General features: G+C 46.3%; 1 protein-coding gene across 4 annotated transcripts in view; it reads left to right on the plus strand.

Moving 5' to 3' along the window:
- The window catches only part of LOC119161142 (SH2 domain-containing protein 4A), a 417,994-nt gene that overhangs the window by 324,269 nt on the left and 78,448 nt on the right, over window positions 1-15,277 (plus strand). Inside the window, exon 1 of one of the 4 annotated variants that reach the window (XM_037413492.2) lies at window positions 4,723-5,063. The exons of the other annotated variants lie outside the window; for them this stretch is intronic. The gene's annotated coding sequence lies outside the window, so the exon portion shown is untranslated. Of the gene's footprint in view, window positions 1-4,722; window positions 5,064-15,277 lie in introns of those variants that run through there. 4 annotated transcript variants of the gene reach the window in all.

Raw genomic sequence — 15,277 nt, forward strand, 5'->3', positions numbered from 1 at the left:
TCAAATCCGGATCCACTGCGTGGCAGCCCAGTATTTTACCGCTGAGCCAGGCCGGTGCTTGCAGCTCGTTCTCAAACTTGGCCTTAGGCAGGCTTGATGTCGGGAAAGTAATCGCGTTATTGTGAGTAATAAAGCGTTAAAGAACAGCAAAGAAACAACCGGGCGTCACAAAATGCGAATCGCGTAATGAGTGGGTCATCCAATGCTCCCACACATTACAAAAGCTTTATCATCATCACCTATTAACTCTGGCACATACCCACTTCAGGCGCATTTCTTCATGGTCGTCAGCCACTGAACGCAACACAAAATTCGTTGCAAGTGTTTAGTGAATACCACGCTTCTCCGAAGAACGACGAAGGATAGCATAAGAAATGATGGCCTGCTATGCAGAAATTATGAATATTATTGGCGTTATGGGTAACCAGTAAGTGTGCTTCTAGCATTTACCCAAAGAGTGTTTAGAAAATTCTCTGAAAGGCCGCTCCTCATATTTTCGCTGTGATTGTGCTGCGCGTTCAACGCAACTTGGCGTTGTCTTTTATTATTTGGCACTGTGTTATCTGTTTGAAGATCTTGTTGCTGTAATCGCCACAACATTCATGTTTCATTTCCACGTTACTTTGGCCTTATACAACGCATATCATTGACTATGTTTCTATTTTTGTTTAATATACGGCATCACATACAGTTTTTATCGTTTTTAAGAACACCATATGATTAGCGCTGTCGACATACGAGTGTCTATGTACGTATTCCCCTCCGAATAAAATCAGTTGTTAGTATTGGCGTTACTCCATGTCTCTTTTTTGTGTTCATCTCGTTTGCGTCTGTTTTCCTTCCGTAAGGCATGCACCAACTGGCCCAACAAAATGTTCTATACTCAAATGAACATGGGACGGGCACGTAGGCAGGGTAACCATTGATCATTAAGGGTAACTAAATGGATTCTAAAACAAGACAACGCGTGGGCAGTAGACAGAAAACTATAGGCGGGCACATGAGATTAAGTTTGCAGATATAACGCGGCAGCAGAAGGCACAAGAATGGGTTGACGGAACATGTGTGAGGCCTTAGCCCTGCAGTGTGCGTAGTCAGGATGACAATGATGATGACGATGATGACCACTACACGTGTCTGAAATGGTATTGCCATCAACATAATTGCCTTTTTTTAACATGCGTGGACGAGATGTAACATCAGTCACTTGTTCCCGTTGCTCTTGAGACACGCGCTAAGGGAAAATGTATGGTGAAAGTGGCCAACTTATTTATTCGTATAATAACCATTGTCATGGTTCCATACCCCAAAACTATGATATGATTGAATGTCGCCGTACTGGCGGGCTGGAGAAATTTCGACCACCTGGGGCTCTTTAACGTGACCCTAAATCTAAGCTCACGGGTCTCAAGCACTTTCACCTCCTTCGAAAATGAGGCCGCCGCGGCCAGGATTCGATCCCACGACCTGTGGGTCAGCAGTCGATCGCCATAATCATAAGACCATGCATCATGGCGGGTAGCATATTTATTCATATTGTCATAGATTATTATATATATTGCCAGATGATCGAGCCAGCCATGCCAAAGAAGAAGAAAAAGCGGCGTCTTCTGTGGAACATCTTATGCCGGAACGATGACAAGACTGTCGTCAGCGCCTGAGCGAAAGCGAGGACAGTGAGTCCAAGGCGTGCCTCCGGGGCGAAGACTCTTCCGCGCCGACAGATCCACCATGCTTCACGAGGGGACCGGAAGTCATCGCTGACTCAGCGGAATTCTCCAAGGTCGTCGCGAACATCGATTGAAGTATCAACGATGCCAATAACACGTCATCACGCACAAGACTAATATGGATGGCGCGGCCCCGGCTTCTCAGTGAATAGCGTCCCAAGAAAAAAAAGAGAGCCAAAAAAGTCCGTGGAATGTAAGCGAGCCTTCGGAGCCCGCCACATTAGTGCTACCGAAGCGGGGCAGACTGCTGGCACCAAGGCCACGGGCATACCGAACTCGTCGTAGTCCAGCGGGTCTTCTTGCGGAGTTGATGGCGCCACCGCATCTTGCCTACCTTCTCTCTGGATAGAGCAGACGACCCCGCTGTCCGATGAGCCTTCTGCTGGAAGCAGCAGCCCCATGGCCAGCGGACCGGCCTCACCGGGGCTGTCTTTCGGTGGAAGTCGCATGTCGCTGGCCAGCTCCACGATCCTCCAAGGATGCCGAGCAGGAGTAGCTGGCTGAGCTGGAGTCCGGTGAGGAACAGGAGCAACGTGGCTTGTGAAGAGGCGAGCAATACGACGTTCCGCTCAGCACTGCGGCGTCGTTCTCCTCTTCATCGTCGCCCGTGACAGTATAGAAAAAGAAGAGCCTGGAATCTGTTGCACACGCCCAGGCAGGCAGATTGGCCAAGAACCGGGTCGTTATAACTAAATACTTTAATTTTGTTAGTTTACGTCTTTTTAAAATGAAAGTGATCAGGAAAAAAACATATTTTTCAAAAACACTAGTTTTCTTTTTTTAAAAGATTATTCTCAGGTTATTGAAATCAAGCATATTATTTAGGAACATTAGCCTCTTTTTATCTTTTGAATTAATCTGACACGTTATTTTAAAACTATATATTGCTAAACAATTGGACATTATTAACAAATAATTTTATATGGCAAGGCACCGCTCGTTTCGCAGCCCATCCCAATGGTGGGTTGCCCCACGTTAAATGTGTCAATCAATCAATTCATGAATTAAATATTGCCTAATCAAATAATATGACTTGAAGATGACCAAGTAAATGATACCGTCTCCCCGTTATGATCATATCCTTGTGAATATAGGCTATTTTTATTTTTGCTGCTTGAATGAGCTATCCAAGGCGTTTGCAAAAGGTCGCAACTATATACGCACCTCTGTGAAACCTTCTTACTGAAACTTTGTTGTATTTCTACCTACCTAGGATGCGCAGAACACGTACTGCAATGCAAACTACTGACGTTACTCGACAGCCTGACAAGAGCTTCTCTGAATTGTGAGCGTGGAATCTGTTGCACATGTTTGTTTATATATATATATATATATATATATATATATATATATATATATATATATATATATATATATATATATATATATATATATATATATATATATATATATATATATATATATATATATATATATCAGGGCACGGGTTCGAATCCCGGCTGCGGCGGCTGCATTTCCGATGGAGGCGGAAATATTGTAGGCCCGTGTGCTCAGATTTGGGTGCACGTTAAAGAACCCCAGGTGGTCGAAATTTCCGGAGCCCTCCACTACGGCGTCTCTCATAATCATATATTGGTTTTGGGACGTTAAACCCCACATATCAATCAATCATATATATATATATATATATATATATATATATATATATATATATATATATATATATATATATATATATATATATATATATATATATATATATATATATATAATGAGATCTGACAGACAGTAATGTGAGAAATGTGTAGGGGAAGTTATTAGAACCAATGTAATGTAAATAAAAAGAAAGAAAAGTTTGTGGAAATATAACTTGCCGTGTGCAGGCAACTAACTGAGCAGTATAACTTCCTGCTTACGGCAAGTTATCTTTTCACCCACTTTTCTTTCTTCTTACTTACATTACATTGGTTCTAATAAATTCCCCTATACATTTCTTGGCATTATTTTCTGTTAGACATCACTAATATTGTGTCAAAACATGGGAAAACGAGCCATTAGGTATAAACTTCTTTCCCATAATATATATATATATATATATGTGTGTGTGTGTGTGTGTGTGTGTGTGTGTGTGTGTGTGTGTGTGTGTGTGTGTGTGTGTGTGACGACACTCGTTCTAGCTCTCAACAAGTGCGCACAAGCAGGCCTTATCTTTCTCTGCGGTGTCACTTTGTATTTTGCTGCCGCGATTCCCCAGCGCAGCGTACGCGTGACGCCAATAAATACAGCGAGCTCACTTCAGATACCGAAATTAGAATCCCCAGCAAGACGGCCTTTGCAGGTAAAGAAATAAAAATGACTATAGCCTCCAAAATGCTAGCGTGAACACACGTAATATACGTGCGGTCCACGCACGCACCTGGCATGCAGTAAAAGCCCAATGTCACCCATGCATGTCGCGACAACGGAGCCAGTGGCCGCACTCGCGATTATTTCCGGGACGTTCCGGTCCGATTGTAAGATGACCATTGTGCGCTAGGGTAGACACAGCTATTCGAGCGGCCTCCGGACTGAAGCATGCATGCGTGCTGGACGAAGGAACATCCAGTCTCTTCGCTCGGAACGGACGACCGCTATCTGCAGCTGAGAGAGTGACGGACATTTCCTACCACTTTCCCCTCAGTTGAGAGAAAGAAGACTGTAAGGAAGCAAACGCCTGACGAGATGTAGAAACACCAACGTCCGTAAGCATTACGCGTTATAAGACTAATGAGAACGCCTTAACAACCACTAATCTAGTGCGAAATTTCAAAACATGCGCTCTAGTCGCAATCATGCCGCTGTAGTTTAAAAATAAATAGTCAAACGCTTTCCCTTTGGTATGGCTTCAGGGCTTCGTTAACGGCTACAGGATGGCGCCACGAGTCGATTCCTCGTTACGGTGGAAAGGGTGTGTACACGGAGCCTCTTGAGAGGACGTTTCCGCTAGAGGGCGCGCTGCACGTCATAGATGCTCTCTGGCCGCGCTTTGTTCGATGCGCTGTGCTGGATCCACTAGGCGAGTTTTAGCTGTAACGCGCGAGGGCTGCCTGGCGGAGCTGCCTGCAGGCAGCAGACGAGTAGAGAGCGGCGGCGCGCTGCCAAGTCTGTGTGGGTCTGTGTGTGTGCCGGTGACTGCAGCGCGTCTCCCGCGAGCAGTCGGCAGTGTCTCGGCCCGGTCTGGCGCGTGCCTGTGTTGCCGCTGTGTTGTGCGCGCCGCGAGCTTCTCGGAGACAAACTCGTCCTAGACTTCTTGGAACTTTGATCGTCGGCGCCGTCAAGGAACGTGTTTTTACATGTCGTTATAGCGTCGTCGTGAGCCGCACCATCGGCAGCGTAAGTTTTCTTTATTTTTCTTGCGTTTCATCAGTTTTATGTAGCGAACGGTTTTTCTTCGCGACTGCCACTGTTTTTCTTGCACCTGCAGTTGGGTCAAATGTGGCCGGCGGTTGCTCTGTTCTAGGAGGAGTTCTAGAGCAGGGCCGCCGCTGCCGCGGAAACGATGAGTCAAATGCACCGCCGTAGGACTCCGCGCGGAGCATGCATGCGCACTGTGGCGAGGAGATGTCTGGCACCAATTCGATGTATGCGGTGGCGCCCACCTAGACGCTGCGCTCTCGCCAGTCCATTCTACTCGGACACTCATCGGATGAGTCACGTATGGATCTGAACAGGAAGGATTGCTTCATCGGCGGTGCGTTGGGATGCTCTGGTGTCTTTTATAGCCCTTCGCCGCTCCTGATAACGGTTCCGAAGAGTCGGAGCGTGGAAGTCGATATGACGCGTGCTATCCTTGATAGCTCTTCCTGCGCACCTGTCTTTGGCAGCCGTTTGTTACTTATATAACCGTAATGAGGGTATGTAAAGAAAGCAAACTTTTTCTTTTTTTTTTACAATAACGAATCTTTGAAACTTCCGCAGACATTGGCTATCACTACTGCTGACATGTATTTAGTGCGGTAAACGCGAAGTGACCGAGGGCCAGTCGGATAGATGTGAATTTTGTGAACGACACGCGAGACTCATCCCGTCGTCGTCGTGACCTAGTCGTGAGCGACATTTGGGTGAATCACGCGCTTCGCCGTGACGTGACTTCTGCTGGCCGTCGCATACTTACGCACGCCTTCACGAAACGCGTCGCCGGCGTCTGAAGTAGTGCAGAGTGTCTTGCTAGGAGGTCTCGTCGAGCGACGGAAACACCCGCGCAGTGTTGGCGAGCTCACCTGCCGAGAAGAGTAGCAACGCGAGCGATATTCCGCGACACAAACAAAAGAACGGAAACGTCGGCCAGCTTTTGGTCGGAGAGGGGCCGAACCCCCCACTGCACTGCCGGGTGGCATCCGTGGAATGCGCGCCTGCGGAGAGGTCCTGAGAGCCGGTGGCTGCATTCTTTGCACACCGGTGCTTCGTTCTTTTTCTGCTCGACCTTCTCTCTACTATTCAATTTTATTTAGCTCCCATCTCCGCTGGAGCACGCGCTGAACCAGTTGAGCGCGCCTCGTTCGCCGATCCTCGAGCCTTTTTTATTTATCCGACGGACCTTGTACCTCCCCGCGATCGCTTCTTCACTTCCGTACGCTGTGCAACTTGAAAGCGCATGATAGTATTTTCTTGTCCATTTTAATGGCCGTACCAGTATAATCGTAGCGCGCATGCTGCAGGTATTTATATGCGCAAACAAGGACCTACAGTTTTCGTGACATTCGGGTCCAGCTGTTTCGTGCACGTCATTCTGGTTGATAACAATATTTCGCTGCGTATCGGTGACGGACGCACCGTGCAGCGCCGCTTCGTGTTTTATTGCGTTTTTTTTTTCTAGTACTTACGTCTGCTGTGTTTCCGCTATCGAATTCCGGTTTATTTGAAGAGCTATTTGTGCGACTAGTAGCGACGTTCGAGCACGCCGTCGCTCGGTGCAGCTTGTTTTGCGAATGTCAAAATTTAGGCCACTGTCGGCGAACTAAAAAAAGAAAAAAAAAAGAATCGCTTGTTTCAAGAGGCCTGCAGCGCTGCTGCGCGAGATAGCTGCAAGAGGAAACCGTGAGTTTTGCCCCGCTTGTGGCTTCGCATAATCCTGTTATTCCCAGTGACTATGGAAGCAGTGCGACGTTAAGCGCTGTACTTGAATCAGGTGCGCTGTTAAAAGCGCCTGCTGATTGGACAGTTTGGCGGCGCGTTTCCCTACGTGAGATCTCTCTTGAATCGTAAGGGCGCAGGACCAGCACCTGTTCTAGGTGGCTTTGGCAAGACACGTTTGGAAGAAACCATTTATCTCGCAGGAGCGCTTGCGGTCACAGAATCGAAAAGCAGCGCGACGCGTCTGTCGGGCTTCCTTGTGCTCCTGCTCTGGGCTGTCTTCGTATTCAGCCGAGCCTGGATCGCGTTGTGCGAAACGAGCACTGTGTAAGTGCAGTGCGGATGGATTGCGCGCTCACAGGAATGATGAATGGTCACTATTTTACTTTTTTTTTTGTTGAAGTGCCCCGCATCGTAGCATATCATTCTCTATACCGAAGACAGCTACTGGACAGAAAAACTTCTTACGTTGCAACTGTTTGTTGTACATGTGACACCCCCAACCTCTCCTGTTTTTTTTTTTTTTTACTTGCTGTGGTTACATGCTCAAGGAAGAAGCGTTCATTCAGTGGAGATAGCTTCTTGTCAAAAACATTTTGATTTGTCTAAATGCAAAAACGAAGCTTTTGCAGATTGAAAATTCGATGCTACTCCCTGTCAACTCTTGCTAACCGGAAATTCCTTCACACCTGCTTTCTCAGTCTTCTGTGACTTGTAACGCGCACTTGACGTGGACGTAGTAGCAGTCGTCACTTGTTCCTGTATCACGTTAGCGCTGCCCGCAGCCGTGGAATCGTACCAACTAGCCGGATCACATTGTTCTTTGAATGCCATGCGTCGTGTTATCTCGGCTGCGACCCTGATAATAGCGTGGTGCAATCTCTTCGCAGTGACGACTGACCGGCTGTGTACAATGTGTAGGGCCTACTCAGCATAAATCCACAAAACGTATTGTGTCTACCGTGGCTTCCGCTCAATTAAAGGTCTTTAATTGCGCCCGAAACGATAATCCGTTTCCTGGGGCGTCTGTTCTCCACTGCGCAGTGGGCGTTGATGACATGAGAGTGTGGTAGGTACTTAAGCGTTAATTATTGTTCCGTGAATTTCAGCGCTTGTAACCGCCTTGTCACACTTGATGAGTCACGTTTGAGTCAAACGAAGGGCAGTTCGGCAGGGAAGCTGCGTATTTCAGACGTATGCTGTGCGCTTCCTCTCGGCGGCATGTATTCCTCTGACTCAAGTCCTATCGGATGGAAACGCGTTTCTCGACGCGACATTTTTGCTGGCACTTTTTTTTTTTTTTCTTGCGGTCAGCTGCATCCGTCGTTGCGTGCTTAGAGGACGCTGCATTTCTGTTGTTCGTCCCTTAGTCATCTGGTTGTGCGGCCTTGCATTTCGGGAAGTGTTACGAACTCGTGTCACACGCGCGTAATATGTAATATGATTAAGGCGTAGCGAGCGGGGTTCGTGGTGGTGCAACCCCCAAAGCTTTGCAGTTCGTATGGATATGGGCGCGCATATATATATCATCGAACGCGTTATTCGAAGGTCGTAGGTTCGATTCCTGCTCATTGCTGGTTATTTTTTCGCCCACTTTTCTTTCTTATTTACATTACATTGGTTCTAATAACTTCCCCTGTACATTCCTTGGCATTACTGTCTGTTATCTCATTATTATTGTGTCAAAACACGGAAAAACGAGCCCTTAGGTATACACTTCTTTCCGTTATATATATATAAACTGGATCGGACGCCCCCTGCCCCTTCAGTAAATAAAAAAAAAGAGGAATCCTGACTACGTCCCTGCAATATGATATAGCTAGGAATGCCGGCGTATGTCATGAAACTGCGCACTGGCACGACATCAGAAGTAATGACAAAAACAACGGCATCAAACGAAGCGGGCTAGTAGAACATGTGTGCTGCGTGACGAGCAAGGAGGGAATGTGGGTGCATTGACATCAGGCGCATATGGCAATGGACGCGCAAGTAAACAACGTTATAAAACGGAAAGCAATGTACAGAGTGAGTAAGAATTCGTAGAGCGATAAAGAAAAAAAAAGGCGAGAAAGAGAACAGCTGGTGTACACTTCGACGGTGTTCGGTTTCCATAACAAGTGCGAGTATTTTTACATTATACTCGGTACATAATGTGTCTGGCGTCCGCGTTCGCCAGCAGAAGACGGATTTCAATGAGGTTACGTGCATTGGCCAGACCAGCGCCTCTATTTTTTCAGCGCCCGGGCGAAGGAGCGGGTTTAAATGGGAAGCGGCCGTCGGTGCTAGTGCGGTGTTTTGCCACCAGGTGCCGCAACATGAGTAGAGATGCCGCCGCGTCGTGTCTCGCGCAAACGAATGCCGCGGCTGCATTCGAAGCTGCTGTATGACTCGGTTTTCAAATGTAATCGCATTGTTTAAGATGTAATGGAAACTTGGAAAAGAAAATCGTGAAGCACTTGTTGTTTTGGACACCAAGCTCATTTCAAAGGCATGTGTCGTTCGTGACTACTTGATGCTCGCGCGTCGTCTGCTAGGCCGATACCAGATAGCTCATACTAGTATTTCGCGGAAGATCGTTTTGTCACCGTGGCGTTCGCTTGACTGAGAGTTGCTTTTTCGACTAACTGAAAGTCAATTTTTTGAGAGAAGCTTTTGCAAGGAGCTAATATAAAAGCTTGGGTGCCTAATGTTCCCCGATGCTTGCGACTCTCTAGTGGCGTAGCACATTATGCGCTATCCTGGAGTTCATTCACTAAATAGCATTAAATACCACTAGACGGCTTCCAGGGATATAGGTCATCATCAGTTACCTTCGCAAAGCATTACATTTGTTACCACTGAAAAAAAAAAAAAACAGGTGATAGAAAATGAGGAACTATGGCGGGTGATTTCACCATTTGAGAGCTTAAACAATGAAATCATTGTGAAGCAAACAAAAACAGCTCCATATGTGGTGCGATTTCTGCGAGTATGGCCTATGTTTTAAACAGGCGCTGTTAAAGTCAGAAGTCTGATGCTGACTCTCAACTTGAGCCAGGTGACAGGCATGAAAAATGTGGCCTGTGGTCAGTTGCTTCAGCTTGTCTGTATTCGTGGATGGATTGTTGTAGCCTTAATATCCGGCTGCTCAGGTCTGTTTCTTTCGTCTTCTCTGTGGCCTCTTAATTCGGTAGCAAGCAGAGTAGAGGCCGAATGGCTGTGTGGTGCCCATGGTCTCCTATTCAGCTTTGGGGCGGAGTAGAGGTGTTGCACACGGCACAGATCGCGTTCCACATGGCACAGATTGCGAGGCAGCGTTGTTACTGATAGACTCATTTGTTGACAGTTCGGACGCAGCGCACTCCTGTTTAGTGATACGAATCTCAATGTTGCCAAACGTGACGGGTAGTCTTCAGCCACCACTACTTATAATCGATGAAATAGACGGGTTGTAAATGATGGCAACATATTAGAGTGCTGTACGAAAATTTATTAGGAGACCAATTGTTCTGTCTGATTACAGAAAGCACGCTCTCCCGAACACCAGCGGAAGCTGCGATTTCACCAGCTACAGCCGTACAAGGCATTAAAGCGATAACTTTAAATGCCAAATCAAAAGCGAAAATTGATCGCTGGGGCGTCCGGCGTCTTCTCGCGTCGGCTGTGGGAACAGGAGTGGTGAAACAATTCATCATTACGCGGAAATGGCATCATATGACGTCATAAATGTTTGTGATGTATCGGAAGATCTTATAACTTGACGGCATCACATAGCATCTTCGCTTGGTTGAAATGGGTCGATCATGAGAGCAGTGCATAACCAAATGAGGGGCAGAAAGCTAGCTTTGTCTCCAATCCCTGAGCGAGTAAGAAAACCATGTTGGGCGCAGAAAGACTCCGGAGGGAAGTAGGAAACATTCAGTGCATGGAATCGGAAGAAAACGAGGATAATGTTTTGCTCTTCAGTCGTCTCAGGTGACTCAATAAGAGGACCGGCGAATTTTTTTTTTATTTCTCATTCGTTACAAAAAAAAAATAGTTTTTCGTCAGATATGCATAGTGGTACACAGCAATATTATATACTGAGGCAAGCAAATAATGAGCTTGCAGTAGCTTGAAAGAGAAAATAAAACGTGAATGCTATGAAACTCGAACGCATATATCGAACCGGTGTCACGGCCTGACAGAGCTCGGTGAAAACAGCGCGCCGCTATGTTGGTGTTGCTTTTCATCCTCCCTGCATCCCTGAAAGCCGCCAAGAAGCACGACTGCTAATCAACTAGCGTGAAAACACGCATTCGCGAGCTTCCTAATACCGAATTTGACGTGGTGACATGCCCCATCTGGTCCGTGACAGGCGGCTGCTTATGAAGACACGACGATGATCCCGCGCAGATAGCTGTTCCGGGTTGCCAGGTGACGAACTGATTGAGGACGGGGAACGGCGGTAGTGCGGCCTCTTTCTGGTCTGTGCCAAAAAGGGCCGGAAACTGGCAGGGCAGCTCGTCCATTTCGTAGACCAGGAGCGTAGCGGTGCTGTCTGCGCATGCGGGCGAGGTAGCCGCCCACAGGAGGAAAGCCTGCATTAGAAAGGGCAAGTTCATGGCCAAATTTGACGCGGTGGCATGTCCCCCTATGACTAAATGACTCCTATGTGAGACTAACTGTTTATAAACATATCTTGTGTTCCGACATTGTTTTCTGTAACCTACAAAGCAGTTGATGTGGCCATATTTACTAAATAGAGAAAACACAACGTTTGCATAATTTTGAGTCGTAAGCCTGGTTCCCGTTTAGTTCGCCGTGCGGGGGTAACGTGAGCCGCCGTGCCAACTTGGCACGCACATTGTCGCGCTGCGAAGCTAGAGTGGGCGAAATGCGAAGAACACCAGCTTTCTCCAGGAATTCCCTCTCCCCTCGTCATCCTCCACTGCGGTGAAGTGCAGTCAAAACATTTGCGGAAAAGACAATGTTATCGTGGTTTTAGCTGGTAAAATATCAGCTTTTTTTTGATCGCGTCAACCGAAGAAACAGAAGGACAAGACTCGCTTATTTTTCGCAGCGTATAACTAGTTTGTCAATGTATCTACTTTTTTTGTGTGTCGAGACTCTTCGTCCACCCGGTGTGACCGATGCTGACCGTCGGCGTGGCTCTCAGTGGACAAAGAGATCATATGAACTGGTGCAGGAGACTGTAACATTACGTGGAATGCGGCAATGTTTTATCATGCAATGCGACGACTGTGGCTCTGTGGAAAGGAGAAAAGCGCATTCCTTCATATTGTGAAGTAGCCCCGCCGCGGTGGTCTAGTGGCTAAGGTACTCGGCTGCTGACCCGCAGGTCGCGGGTTCAAATCCCAGCTGCGGCGGCTGCATTTCCGATGGAGGCGGAAATGTTGTAGGCCCGTGTGCTCAGATTTGGGTGCACGTTAAAGAACCCCAGGTGGTCAAAATTTCCGGAGCCCTCCACTACGGCGTCTCTCATAATCATATGGTGGTTTTGGGACGTTAAACCCCACATATCAATCAAATCATATTGTGAAGTATATACAATGATGAAACCACCATACTAAAGGCAAATATACCGAGCCCAATCGACCCTGTGGCGCACATTATAGGTCCTGCCCGTCAGTGTAAAGGCAATGGCTCGATGGCGTGTTTCGTTGACTTCAGTCTATTGGCCTAGCGGTCGTTGGAACTGCGAGCATCGTATAAAAAAAATGAGTCGAGAAATCAAGACGACTCGCTTGCGGGGCCAAGTATGCTTGGAGGAATCTAGCTGTGTTGTTTTTTTGTCATTTTCCTCTGCCTTATACCTCTAAGAGCTTTCTGCTAATCTCTCACTCTGTTGTATATGCACGTACTATTACGCCTGTGAGCCTCTCAGCTCAAGTAAATTATAGCATGGTGGTAAACTCGCGCTGTTGCTCTCAGTTTATTTATATTGAAATGTATATTTCAGTTAGTATTTGGAGTTAACTTCACCGAGCCAAACCCTCGTGCGGTTGAGTCAGTGGGCAGCGCACGGAACACGTGTTTGAATTATTTAATGTTTTTTTTTTCGCACCCATTTTGGCGCCGTGGCAGAAGAACCACTCCTTTGAAGGACGTACGGTCAACATCGGGAGGGGCCCGTGTGTGCCACTCCAGAGGCGCCAGTCGGTTGCGACGAGATAACAGAGCATAATTGAAGTTTTTGCGCACACACACAAGGACACAGAAGAAGGGAACACAAGGACCAGCGCAGACTAACAACTGATTTTTATTCAGTAAGAAAACAGAATATATACGCTTACTTGCACCCCATGATCACCGCGCATGAGCAAAAACGGCATCGTACAATCTTAAAAACCAAATATCACATGTTGTTCAGCAATTCAATTTCTTTTTCACTAAGCGATATCGACGGATGGCTGACGCACATATCTTTAAGTCTAGAGATGTGCCACGCTTCTACTATTTCTCTTGTTGTCTGATTTGGGTGTACATACACCACCTCAGTTTGATCAAACAACGGCTTACATGCACTAAAAGAACAACGCGCACAGTGCAGTGCTAAATGTGTTTCCGGCCTCCCTTTCAAGTTGGTCATGTGCTCCTTCAATCTCACATTTAAGCATCGGCCAGTCTGACCGACATAAAAGTTCCCACAACTGAAGGGGGTCTTATAAACTACCTTTCTTTTGCACTCAACCACCTGATGACCTGCACGCTTGGAACAATTGCCTCCGATATCCCTCGTCCTTTCCTCGTACAGATTATTTACAGCCGGACACACGCCCCCTAGTTTGTTCTTTGCCGAGAATACAACTTTGACACCATATTTAGCTGCCACCTTCTTAAGTTTATGGGAGAAACCATGCTCGTAGGGGATTACCGAAATTTTCTTTGTATCTTGGCTTCTTTCCTCTTTCTCCCCGGATTTCATTTTCTTCATTAATCTTTCGCTTGCAGTTAGAAGAAACGAGTTAGGGTATCCTGCCTTTTCCAGCTTTACCTTCTGTTCAAGGAAAGATTCTTTTAACTTGTGCTTACATGTTTTTGTAAGAGCTGAATTGAAACACCCCATTGCTATACCGTTTTTTACTATCCTTGAATGGGAGGAAGCGTACTGCAACAGGGGCTTCTCTGTTCTAGGCGAATACTTCCAACACACATGGTTCTTTTCAAAAACAAGCTTCATATCTAGGAACTGTAAACAGTTTTCGGTGGGTTGTTCAGATGTAAAAACTAGGCCTTTGCCTCTCCGTCTGAAAGTCTCCATTACACTTGTGGTGACAGCATCCCAGTCTGTGTCTACACCCAAAATCAAATAATCATCAACATATCTGAATATTTTTAAGGACTTGCCACCCAAATCAGAATCCACCAGTCTGTCAACTTTGCTCAAAAAAATTGTACTCAGTACAGGGGCTACCTTGGATCCAATACACACTCCATTCTTTTGACGGAACAGTCTATCTTGAAATAGTACAACCGTGCTGTCCAAGTACATGCAAAGTAATTCAAGAAACGTTTCTAGTGACATTCCACTGCGATTACGGAAGGCCACTTCATCATTGTCCCGTTCAATGCACTCTTTCACAGAATCTAGCAGAGCATCCTGCGGCAAAGAGTAGTATAAATCTTGAATATCAACACTAAAACCCTTGTAGCTGCCTTCTTTAACTCCCGATAAATACGATATCACCTCCTCAGAATTCTTGACGACAAACGGGTCCTTAGGAGACAAGGACGCTAGTAATTTTTGAAGAAACCCAGATACAATGAATTGCCACGAATTGTGTTCCGATACTATTGCTCTGAACGGAACCCCTAGTTTATGCGTCTTTGCCGCAAAGAACACTTCCAAAGTATGACCCTTTTCCTTTTTTACTAGCGACGACAAACTATCCAACTTATACTTCTTCAGCAACCCCACAGCACGTTTCTTGAGTTCCTGCGGTTTTATTTTTACTTCCTCGAAACATTTGTGCATAACATCCGAAGCCTTACTAGAATACATGTTATCCGGTAAAACAACAAGGTGACTTTCCTTGTCTGACTGGGACTGGGATGCTGTCACCACAGCATCCCAGTCCAGACTGGGATGCTGTCACCACAAGTGTAATGGAGACTTTCAGACGGAGAGGCAAAGGCCTAGTTTTTACATCTGAACAACCCACCGAAAACTGTTTACAGTTCCTAGATATGAAGCTTGTTTTTGAAAAGAACCATGTGTGTTGGAAGTATTCGCCTAGAACAGAGAAGCCCCTGTTGCAGTACGCTTCCTCCCATTCAAGGATAGTAAAAAACGGTATAGCAATGGGGTGTTTCAATTCAGCTCTTACAAAAACATGTAAGCACAAGTTAAAAGAATCTTTCCTTGAACAGAAGGTAAAGCTGGAAAAGGCAGGATACCCTAACTCGTTTCTTCTAACTGCAAGCGAAAGATTAATGAAGAAAATGAAATCCGGGGAGAAAGAGGAAAGAAGCCAAGATACAAAGAAAATTTC

Source organism: Rhipicephalus microplus, chromosome X (assembly GCF_043290135.1).
Source record: "Rhipicephalus microplus isolate Deutch F79 chromosome X, USDA_Rmic, whole genome shotgun sequence".
Classification (NCBI taxonomy): domain Eukaryota; kingdom Metazoa; phylum Arthropoda; class Arachnida; order Ixodida; family Ixodidae; genus Rhipicephalus; species Rhipicephalus microplus.